At 44.5% G+C, this 12278-nt stretch overlaps 1 long non-coding RNA gene across 1 annotated transcript in view; it reads right to left on the bottom strand.

The window, feature by feature from the left end:
* Positions 1-2483: 2483 nt before the first annotated feature.
* LOC123378928 overlaps positions 2484-12278 on the bottom strand; it is a 59403-nt gene continuing 49608 nt past the window's right edge. Inside the window, exon 3 of the long non-coding RNA XR_002737973.2 lies at positions 2484-2790. This is a non-coding gene — a long non-coding RNA (uncharacterized LOC123378928). The remainder of the gene's footprint in view (positions 2791-12278) is intronic.

The following is a 12278-nucleotide window of genomic DNA, read 5'->3' on the forward strand; positions in this document are numbered from 1 at the left end:
CACCTGGGCCAGGTAATATGTGTGTGTGCAGGAGGGAGGGGAGTTTCTCAGAACACAGAATAGGAGAATAGAATGCATGGGTCAGCAGCCTAGATCCCTGAGTGGTTCTCTGATTGCAGCTAGGCTTCTGGAAACTGCACCGTGCGAAAGCCCCTACCCACCTCCAATCATATGACCAAAACAGGATATTGTAGACTCTGCTCTGTCTCCACCAGGCCTGTATGGTTTAAAAGTTTAAGAAAAGCAGGGGCGCCTGGGTGGCACAGTCGGTTAAGCGTCCGACTTCAGCCAGGTCACGATCTCGCGGTCCGTGAGTTCGAGCCCTGCGTCAGGCTCTGGGCTGATGGCTCAGAGCCTGGAGCCTGTTTCCGATTCTGTGTCTCCCTCTCTCTCTGCCCCTCCCCCGTTCGTGCTCTGTCTCTCTCTGTCCCAAAATAAACGTTGAAAAAAAAATTAAAAAAAAAAAAGAAAAGAAAAATGAAAGCTCTAATAAGGACATGAGCAAAACAGTGTATAAAAAAGATAAATCTTAAAGTGTAGAGATCAAAGGACCAATCTGGAAATTACTGCTGTCATCTCAATGTGAGGAAATGAAAGCCTGGCTTGGGGAAAGGGCTGTGGGATGGCAAAGAACAGGAAAGATAAAGTCTGAATCCCTAAAACATCTTAAACATTTCATTTATCGATGCCCCACAGCTCTCCACAAATGTCTGCAGCTTTTAAATAAGGTTGACATAGTACAGTTAATAAGGTAGAAACAGGCACGTATGACCGATCGAAACCAACATGTTCCGCCAACCTTTTAGCTCCCAGTCACTGTCTCACCAAGCAGGAGGTGGAGTTTGAGCTCAGAACTCGCCCTCTCGGATGGGTAATAAGAGACAGCAGAGGTCACAGGCCCTGAGAATGTGTGCACTGGTCACTGAGAAGTTCTTCTGGAGAGGCTCTGTGAGGCAAAGACTGGAAGAACTTGAAGGCCGGTGACGTTTCAGGAGAGGAGGAGGGAATGTGGGAGATTGAAAGGTGAGTCTGTGGTTGTGAGCGTGGGCATGTTGAAGGTGGGGTAACAGTGGGACGCGGACAGGAAGAAATTAAGCAGACGTTTGGAAAAGGGGTCACTGAGGTCCAAAAAGGGCTCTGGAGGCTGAGAGTGGGTGGGACCGGCACTCCTAGGGCACACCTGCAGTGAGAAACTCCAGACAGAGGAGTGGAGCTTGGGAAGGAGAGGATAAGCTTACGGGACAAGGGACACGGGGGTTTCCCTGTGCCTCCCCTTTCCTTCAGCGCTCTCTCTCTCTAATCTCCCCTTCCCCGCAAGCACCCTAACCTCCCTGACAGCACACTTTGAGGTTACTCGATCTGCCCAGGGGAACTGGCCGTTGCCTGCACACCTGTTAATGGTGACCCCACGTGGACCACACCCCCCTAACTTCCCATCAACAATCTTTCTCCCCCTTGACACCAGGCTCAAAACACCTGCAGGAATCCTGGGCGGATTTCTTCACGCTGACTCTTAGTTCTTCCCTCTTACTCCGTGGGTGCCCTTCACCACTCCAGGATGGGCGTTCCCCGGGTACCCCTTCCACTGCAGCTGGGAGACGCGGTGGCCACAGAACAGGAGGGAGGGCCGAGGGTTCTCTTTTGGCTAAAGCTCTAGGCTGGAGGCCACACCACTGGGTCTCCCCAGATCCCCTGACGACGGCCGGAAGCAGCCCCTGTTGTTCCGTCGCTGGCCCCCAGGTGGCTCTCCGTTTAAACCATGGGCAACAAACCCACAATTGAAATGTGTGGTCCCCCTGCCTCACCTGCAGATCGGGTGGGCCTCCTTTTCCACTCTTTGGGTTTGCTGGCATAAAAGCAATAATCCCAATTCCTTAAGTCGAGTACCGTCAGGTACGGATGAGGTTCAAACAGTGGGTGCTGTAAATTAGGGACTCCAAGGACGCTCCCTCTTTTCTGTCCTTGCCGCACAATTCTTACAATTTATTTTTTTAAACCTATGCTGTATGAGTAGTGCTTCTTTTATTCCTTCTTAATACGGTTTAGTTTTGCTCTCTCGTTTTTGTCTAAAATAAATAAGCAAAGCTTTGTTTGAGATTTGCTGGTCTCACTGGTTTTATTTTAAAATGTTTTCTATGTGTTCTTGTTTCTGTGTTTCCGACGGGATTAATTTTTGGTATTTGCTCCCTCCTGCTCTATGTTGAAATTGTGTACTTCTTTTTCGACTCTAAAAAAAAAAAAAAAAATTGAAGGGTGTCTGGGTGGTTCAGTGGGTTGAGCATTGGACTCTTGATCTCAGCTCAGATCTTGATCTCAGGGTCGTGAGTTCAAAGCCCACAGCCAGGCTCTATGCGTGGAGCCTACTTAAAAAAGTGTTTTGAGGGGCGCCTGGGTGGCACAGTCGGTTAAGCGTCCGACTTCAGCCAGGTCACGATCTCGCGGTCCGTGAGTTCGAGCCCCGCGTCGGGCTCTGGGCTGATGGCTCAGAGCCTGGAGCCTGTTTCCGATTCTGTGTCTCCCTCTCTCTCTGCCCCTCCCCCGTTCATGCTCTCTTTCTGTCCCAAAAATAAATAAAAACGTTGAAAAAAAAAAAAGTGTTTTGAATCCTTAAGCCATAGCTGAAGTGGCAGTCAGCTTCAGGTAAGAATGGCTCCAGTAGACAAGTGGCTTATTTTTCTCATATAAGGTGTAGGTGTTCGGCTGTCCAAGGCTGATGTCCTTGGTGGCTTTTGTCTTCATGATCACAAATGGTTTCTGAATCTCCAGGCATCTTGTCCACATCCCAGGCATCTAGAAAGAGTATGGGAGAAAGAGGTTTGTTCTCATTTCCTTTGGGGGGCATTGATTTTGTCAAGCAACTCTCTTCTGATAACTCGTGTCTCTTATTGGCAAAATCTTACTGCTGTGTAACGTGCAGAAAAGCACACAGATCATAAGTGCACAGGTCAGTGACTTATCACAGGTTGAACACACCCACGGGACTAGTCTTTTTTCAAGAAATAGAAACTTCCAGCATCCCAAAAGTCCCCTCTTGGCATCTTCTCCAATCGCGTCTCCAAAGGTAACTGTTAGTTTTGCTTTTAATACTATATATAGTCTTGTATTATTAGAAGCACACAGTATGTGTTCTTTTGGTCTGGCTGTTTTTTTGTTTTGTTTTGTTTTGTTTGCTTTTGTTTTGGCTCAACATTTGTGAGATTCACCTATGTTGCATTTAGCAATAATATATTTATTTTCATTGCTGTGTAAGTTTTGCCTGGGTGTTATACATTTTACCAGTATTTTAAAATAACAAACTCTTGCTTTTTAAATATTCCGTTTTGAGTTTGTTTCTATTTTATTAATTTCTTCCCATTACTATTTGCTCATTTCTACTTTCGTTGAGTTTACTTGCTATTATTTTTCTAACTTCACAAGGTGATGCTCAAAAGACTGCTATGAGCCTGGGCTTTTTTTTTTTTTTTCTATTTTCATTTAATGTTCTAAGTCTTCCTTTAAACGTGGTTCTAATTGCAGGTTTTGATACATACTTTCATTTACATTCAGTTAAAATACTTTTCTAATTTTCACTTCATTTCTTTATAGACCCATGGTTTTTTGATGTTTTTTTTTTTGGCATAATGCTTCATTTCCATGTATTGGAGATTTTCTAATTATATTATTTGATTTCAAACAAGACAATTGTGGTCAGAAAAGTTACTCATTGTCGTTTAAAATCCTTGAAGTTTACTGCGGTTTACTTTATGCCCTTATTTGATCAATTATGGGAAATGTTCTACGTGCACTTGGATATAATGTGTTTTAGGTCAAATTGGTTAATTATATCATCCAGATTTTCTATAATGTCATGGATTTTCTGTCTACTTATTGCATCAGTTACTGAGATCGGTGTGATGTAATTTCTTTGTAAAACAGAGGACGTGTCTCTTTTTCATTTTACTTATGCCAATTTTTGCATTACCTATTCTCAGACCATGTTGTTAGTTTGTACGAAGCAAATTTAGAATTACTATATCTTCTTTTTAAAACACTTTTAAGTATTTATTTACTTTTGAGAGACAGCGAGAGACAGAGTGGGAACGGGGGGAGGGACAGAGAGAGAGGGAGACACAGAATACGAGGCAGACTCCAGGCTCTGAGCCATCAGCACAGAGCCTAATGCGGGGCTCAAACCCACAAACTGTGAGATTGTGACCTGAGCCCAACTTGTATTAAAGATAATAGCTTAACCGATTGAGCCACCCAGGTGCCCCTATAATTACTACATCTTCCTGGTGGATCTTCAGATTAGGTCAGCCTTTTTACTGCTATTAATATTGTATTTTTCTTTTTTTTTACTTTTGACATTTCCATATCTATAACCAGTCCCCTGTTGAAGATATTTGGGTTTCCTCTGAGTCCTCTGTGATTACACGGAGTGCTACAATTGATAGTTTTATGCTTACGTCATTTCTCATTTTTGTCCAGTACTTTGGGGACACCTACAAGTGGGATTTGGTTTCAAAAGACAAATTCAAGGATGATTTTGCTACATATTGCCACATTCCCATTTTGCCTACACATCAACATGCATGAGGGCCAACAGAGTGTTGCCAAGCTTTTGGATCTTTGCAAATCTGAGAGGAGAGAAATGATACCTTGGTGTAATTCTGATTCGCATTTCCCTTATTATGAGCAAGACTGAAAACCTTTTCCTATATCTAAAGGCTATTTAAATTTCTTTTTCTATAAACTCTCTGTGTATATCTTTCACTCATTTTTTTTTTCCTACGGGGTTACTGGTATTTTTCTTCTCAAATTTAAAAGCTCTGTATATATTAAAGATAATAGCCTGTTGTGGCAAAAGTTGTTAATTATTTCCCAGTTTACCACTTGTCTTTTTACTTCATTTGTGGGGTTTTGCTGTGTAACAGCTTCGTTTGCTTATTTTGTTTTGTATTTACAAAGTCAAGTTCATCTTTTTTTACAGCTGCTGAGTTTTATTCGTGGTTACAAAAGTGTTCCCACTGCCAGGTTGTGAAAGAATTCACCCACACTTTCTATTACCACTTATGGGGGCGGAGGGTGTTGGTTACTGGGTTGTTCTTTTTTTTTTTTTCACATGTAGTTACTTGACTCATTTCGAAATTTCCCTACTTTATGGTTTGAAGAATGGTTCCAATTTTACCTTTTTTCCATATGGTTATCCAAATGTCTCAAACATCACTTATTTAAAAGTCCTTTTCCACAACAAGGGTAGATGATATATAATCTGTAGATATATATATATATATATATATATATATATATATAATCTGTATATATATATATAAAATCTGTATATATATATAATCTGTATATATATATATATAATCTTATATATGTCTTATGCTTTTATATCTATTTCTATATTTGTACAATGTCTCATTGATTTATTTACTCGTGCGCCAACACAATCTTGATGATGGAGACTTTACAATGTATTTAGTATTTGGGCTATGACTATGGTCCACTGCACTCCTTTCTCAGAGATTTTCTGGGTATTTTTGCTACTTAGTTCTTCCAAAAACAAGGTAACGACCAGTCTTTCAGGTGTAGAAGAAAATTAGCTGTACATATATTAGGACTGCATTACCTTTTAAAATTAACTTAAGGAGAATTAACATGGCGTTGAATCTTTCTGTTCATAAACGTGACCTGTCTTTCCACTTGGTCAAGCCTGACTTTTGTCTTTGGAAAGTATTTTGTAATTTTCTCACGTTGGTTTTGTAAATTTCTCCTTCAGTTTATCCCTAGTAATTTTTCTTTCTTTATTGGTATTGTAAGTGTGGTCTCTCGTTTTTTGTTTTTTTTTTCCTACTAGGTGTTGTTTTCTATATGGAGGCTTCTGATTTCTGTGTTTAATATCATACTTGGCTACTTTACTAAATTTCCATTTCATGTTTTGTTTTCCATTTACTTTTTTCCCCCAGATATGTATGATATAATCTGCAAATAAAGATAAATTTACTTCTTCCTATCTTTAAATTTCTGTCACCCCTCTCCACCTGCCATGCTGGCTAATATCTCCAACACGCTGTTAAATTATAATGAAGATAATGAACCGTTTTGGCTTCTCTATAACTAGTGGGAATACCTCTATTTTTTCCCAGTAAGAAAGATGTTGGCTTTGTATATATATTTTTTCCATGTTAAAGAAGTATCAACTCCTATGTGACTGATTTTTATTTTTATTTTTTATTTTATGTATGTATTTATGCATTATGTATGCATGCATGTGTGTGTGTGTGTGTGTGTGCATGCGTGTGAGCAAAAAGGTGTTTTTATTAAAGCTCAGGGACAGGACCTGTAAGCAGAAAGAGCTGCCCCAGGACTGTGAGGAGTAGCTGATTATATAGTTGTTAGTTAGTCCGGGTTAGGGATAGCGTAAGTCTGAAGAATTGTGCATATTTAAAAAGCAAGGTCTCCAGGACGTTGGGAGGCTAGCTATGGTTAAGATAAGGTTGCTTTTTTGATTTTTAAGTCTGCTTTAACCTACCAGATTCTCAAAGAGGCATGCCTAAATTCTCCCACAGAGATTAAGGATTTACCCATTGATCCTTCCAGTTTTGTTAGTTTTTGCCTTGTATATTTTGACTGTTGAGCCTATACAAGTTTATAATTGTTATATTATTTGGGTGATGGTTCTTCCAGGCATTACACAGTGTCTTTTTTTTTATCCTTATTAGTGCTACCTTGCCTTCTACTTTGCATGATATTAAAATTGTTATAACAGGGGCACCTGGATGGCTCAGTCGGTTGAGCGTCCGATTTCGGCTCAGGTCGTGATTTCGTGGTTCACGAGTTGGAGCTCGGTATGGGGCTCTGTGCTGACAGCTCAGAGCCTGGAGCCTGCTTCAGATTCTGTGTCTCCCTCTCTCTCTCTGCCCCTCCCCTGCTTGCGCTGTCTCTCAAAAAATACAAAAATGAAACGTTAAAATGGTTATACCACACACTTTTGGGTTAGTTTTTACAGGACATATCTTTCACCATCCTTTTTTTTTTTTTTCCAGCACTGCAGTGTAGTGTCGTTCCAGAAGTCTCTTCTAAATAGCATATACATAGATTTTATTTTTATAATCCAATAGGACATCTCTAACTTTTTGCAGGTAATTTTGTATGTATTGGAAAAATTGATACATTTAGACTTATTTCTCCATCTTCTAATGAGTATAATGCTTTGCCACCTTTTATTTGCTTCTTATTGTTTTCTGCTTAATTTGCCATGTTTTTAGAGTACCCTTCCCCCCTTTTTTCCTGAATTAGAAACCATCAGTTGCATTTCTCTTTCTTCGTGTATTTACATTGACTTTTTAAAAAGTTTTATTTATTTATTTTGAGAGAGATCACGTGTGTGCATGCGGAAACATGTGTGCAAGCAGGGGGAAGAGCAGAGAGAGACAGAGAGAGAGAGACAGAGAGACAGAGAGAGAATCCCAAGCAGGCTCCGTGCTATGACAGCAGAGCCCTACACAGGGCTGTATCTCATGGCCCTGAGATCACGACCTGAGCTGACAGCAAGAGTTGGACACTTAACCGCCTGAGCCACCCAGGCACCCCTACACTGACATTTGTCATCAAAAATCGAACTGTAAATTTTCCTATAAAACTAAAAGCATTCAAAATAGACATAAATTCTCTCAGCAAACCAGAAAACAACTTTTGACTAAGTCGGAAGTTTTAAGTCCCCAGTCTGTTAAAATAGGGAAAAAATGGTTATTATGATGGTTTCCTTCCAATCAATAGTTAAGCAAATCCTTTAAGTGAATAAATTAATTACACTGGACAACATATGTATATCTTTTGGTGCTCCTGGCATTTCATGCGCTCGCTCTCTCTCTCTCTCTCTCTCTCTCTCTCTCTCTCTCTCAAAAGCCTCCTTTCTTACTGAAATGTCTTTTCCTCTTCTCCATCTTATATATGTCCCTTAAAACTCACCAGAGGACTGTCTCCTTCCCCTGGGTCCTAACTGCCCTCACTTGCAACCTCATGTAATACTCTGTTTCACTGGCTGTCTCTGCATGGTTCGCCCCCTCGGACAACAAGCTCCCAGGGGAAGGGTTCAGGGGATGCTCACCGCTATGTTCCAGTTACCAAACATTCATTCGTGCATTCAGAAAGTCATTCAACGGACAGTAATTAACTGTGCACAGGGGACAGTGCACAGGGGACAGTGCAAAGCAGGGGGCCGCGGGGTGCTCTCCAGTTCCCGGAGGCACTTCACGAAGCGGGGATGGTCGAGGACCAAGCGTATCACGTTTCCCGACCTTTCCTCTCCTAAGCGTCCCGCATTCAGGAGCTGATGCCGTCCTATACCCCGGTGTCCCAGCTGAGAACCGGGGGGTCGTACTGGAGCAGTCCGCCCCCCTCTCTCTCCTCCTCCTCTGCCTCCCCCTCGTCGTGCTCTCCTCTCTCCCCCTAAGACCACCAGCTGAGTCAGAAAGTCGTGCTGGTTCCACTTCCTTAGCATCTCCGTCACACTCCCCCGCCCGCATCTCTGCTGCCCTTCCTTCTCTGAGCTCGCCGGCACTCCGGGGTCTCCTCGGGGGCCTCCCGTTTTCTTTGCAACCACACCCCTCGTCCCCTCCCGGCCCAGGCTCACGAATTCCCGTGAAGTTTCACCAGCTCACGGCAACCCTTGCTGCCTCTTTGCCTGCGACGCCCGCCCTCTCCCTGGCTCTCCTCCGTCCCCGCCAACCCCCCAGGAGCCTGCTCCGATATCCAGACTCAGAAGCCTTTCTGTTCCCCCTGCTCTATGCCCCTCGGTGCCGTAAGCAGAGCTATTTCTTCATACACACACCGCCGCGTGTACTTTTTGGTTCTTGTGTCCCCCACTAGACTAGTCCCCTCTACGGGGCAACATGTCTGTATCCTCACAGGCTGGAGGCTGCTTCAGAGTCTGCGTCTCCCTCTCTATCTGCCCCTGCCCCACCCATACTCTGCCTCTCTCAAAAATAAACATTAAAGAAAATTTTTTTTAAGAACAGTATGCTTAGTTTGGTCTCTCTCACATGCATTCATTTCGCTTGTTTGTGCATAAAGAAATTCTAAAAGAATATACAAGAAACGAATATCATGGTCTCCAGGAAGGGGTGTGTGTGTGTGTGGGGGGGGGATTAAAACAACAGTGACGGGAAGAAGAGTTTTCATTCCACACCCTGCTACTCATTCTAAACATTGAAGGGGAACTAGTACATTTCTAGGAGATGGCATGCATTGGTACCATAATATGGGAGCAGTGTGTCTGTCAGTATCTAGAAACATAATAAATATACACGACCTTTCCCCCCACTAATGCTCCTCCTGGAAATTTACTTCCCAGAAAAAATTTACTTTATTTGCAAAATGATTTTTTTTTAACCACGAAAAAGAATTCCTCCTAAATGTAAAATTGGTAATGGTTGGACCAATCATTATACTCTACTGAATGGAACAGACAAATGAGAACAACAGGTATGGAAACACGCCTCCCGATATCATCCTCCCATCCAAGACTCTGGGGCTGGGGCACAGGAAATGCAAGATGGGCCCGGAGCATCTCATAGTGGGAGAAGAAAAGAATTGCTTAAAAACTAAAAATAAGTAAAAGGCTGGGGCATGTCCCGGGGAACACGGGAGCCAACCTTGAAGAGGCCACCAATGGCCAGAGCTACGACAATTTCGGCAACAAAGTAAACGATGAAGGGTTAGATTGTAACCCGAAGTGTAAGATAAGAATACTTACTGATATAAATAAGTGATTCCGTAAAGACATAGCTGAGAAGAAACAAACGTTGCTTACAGGACGCCAAATAATTTATGAAGAGACTACCCTCTCCACGAAAAGGAGCATATTTCCTTCACCTCTTTTTGAGTATGGGCCGCACCTAGTGGCTCATGTCCGCAGAACAGAGTCAGGAAAGGGGAAACAGTAACCTTACAGTGGAGAAACCTGGCTAGGGCTGCCTTACCCGAGTGACCAAGGGCACATCACCAGTAATATCACACGGACATCACGTATCCTCTGATAGTGATGGGATGAGAAGGGTACGTCACTTCTGTGGTGGTCTTTCCAAAAACATATAACCCCATTCTAATCACGAGGACGTATCAGACAAACCCACTTTAAGAGACATTCTACAAATACTTCAAACCAGGGCTCCCTCAAACTCTCAAGGTCACGACAAATAAGGAACCGCTAAGAAGCTGTCACAGGGACCAAGGAGTCATAACAAGAACATTCGATGTGGCTGTCCCGGGCTGGATCGTGAATTTACAAAGGATATAAATGGGAAAAACTGGTAAAAATCCGTACAAATTCTGGAGCTTGGCTAATCGTAAGGTACCAACGGCCATTTCTCAGTTCTGACACGCGGACACAGCGATGTAAGAAGATACGATGTTGGGAACACGTCGGGTGGCGGGCGTGCGCAAACTCTCTCGACTGCCTCTGCAAATTCTCTGCAATCAAAATAGATTCCGCACTGCAAAGTTTATCAAGAAAACTCTTGGCGACTCGGAAAAAGCTTACGATGCAATATTAAATGGAAGGGGATGACGGAGACGTATCTGCCCCGGGGGAAAAGGGAAGCGAAATGGAAAGACAAGAGAAAGTGGAAGTTGGCTCCCTCCTGCCCGTCCCACCTGCTCTCGGCCCCACACTTCCAACTGTGCTGACACAGCCATCCAAACACTCCTAGGAGTGTCTGCCCTTTCCCGTCCTGCCAGCCACCCCCCCACCCCCCCACCCCCCCCTCCGTTGGTATGGTTCCTTCCCTTTGTGCTGAATTCTCTCTGCCTCTGGGTATTCTTCACCCAAGCCACTTTGACTTTGCTCTAGGACAGGTCACGCCCTCCTTCCTAAGAGCTGGACAACACGGCTTGGCCCCTGCCTGCTTCCAGCAGAAACGAAGGCTTTAACTTGATTTGGTTTTCCTTGCAAACGTCTATGGCTGCTGTGTTCAAAGGCTTGCGAAGCAGCACAGCAGGTGCGAATACAATGGCCCAGGGCCGTGTAGGTCCGCTAAGGGCTCCGGGTGGATCCCCTTCCCACCCTCCCACTTCCCAAGGCCTGTGCACCTGCATAAGTGAGTCCCAGGCTGGTCGCCTTGAGCCCCGGGAATCCCAAAATGAGACCATGAGGAGGCGGCAGTGAGACCAAGGCCCATCAGAGCATCAGCTCAGTGGAGGGTGGGGGGGGGGGTGGTGTGGAGATTCCTGGATCTTCGTGCACCTGCCTGTGGAGAGGAACACCGTGCCTTAGGCCAGGATCCCTCTTTACCCTTCTTTCAAAGTCCCTGACGGCAGATCAGGTCTCCCCGAACGTGCCAGCTCACTGGTTCCCTCCCCAGCAAGCGCTGTCCTGAGAAGTCTATGTCTCACTTCTCCTTGTGAAACTTTCTCCAGCTCTAGAGATGCAGGATGTAGGAGAGACAGGATAGAAGATGGAGGGGACATTCCCGACCCCAGACATCAAGGCCATACTGGCAGTGTGGATAAGCAAGCTGGCACAACCAGACAAGGGGATAGTGTTCAGTGCTAAACCTGAACAATGTCATGAAGGCACGAAAAGACATGAGGAACCTTACCTGCGTGTTACTAAGAGAAAGAAGCCAGTCTCCAGGCTACACACCGAAGGACGCCACCCATACGACATTCTGGGGAAGGCGACGCTCTGGAGAAATGAAAACATCAGTGGGTGCCCGGGGCTGGGGGGCGCAGGGATGAACAAGTAGCACACAGACGACTCCCAGGGCAGTGAAAATACTCTGTATGCTACCATGATGGTGGACACATGTCATTACACATTTGCTCACACCCACAGAACGTACTATACCAAGAGTGAGCCGGAATGTGATTCGCGGGCTTTGGCACTAGCTGGGGACGCTCGTAGGACAGGCCCAGCACTCAGGTCCTGGACTCTGCCTCTCCTTCTGGGCCAGTTTGCTCAAATTTTCCTGATGCGTCAGGAGGATGTCATTAGAGCGGGGCAACTTCCATGAAACCTCTCTCAAAAAGTAGATGTGGCCCTAGTGAGACATTCACTCGGGATCAAAGTTGGGAGGAGGTAAAGGCAATAGAACAATGAATGAACCAAGAGACCTCAGCCAGGAACCACACCAGCACCTTCCAAACCTTCCAGCCTACGGACTGCGCAGCCCGGATCACGTTCTCCCCGTCTGTCCGCGGAGAAGGAAACCCCCAGGGGCCAGGATGCTTCTTCAACACACATTCTTTGCTCGGTGTGGGCGGGAAAGACAACCAGGTGTAACTCTGACGGG

The sequence above is a fragment of the Felis catus genome, chromosome E1, assembly GCF_018350175.1.
Source record: "Felis catus isolate Fca126 chromosome E1, F.catus_Fca126_mat1.0, whole genome shotgun sequence".
NCBI classification, from domain to species: domain Eukaryota; kingdom Metazoa; phylum Chordata; class Mammalia; order Carnivora; family Felidae; genus Felis; species Felis catus.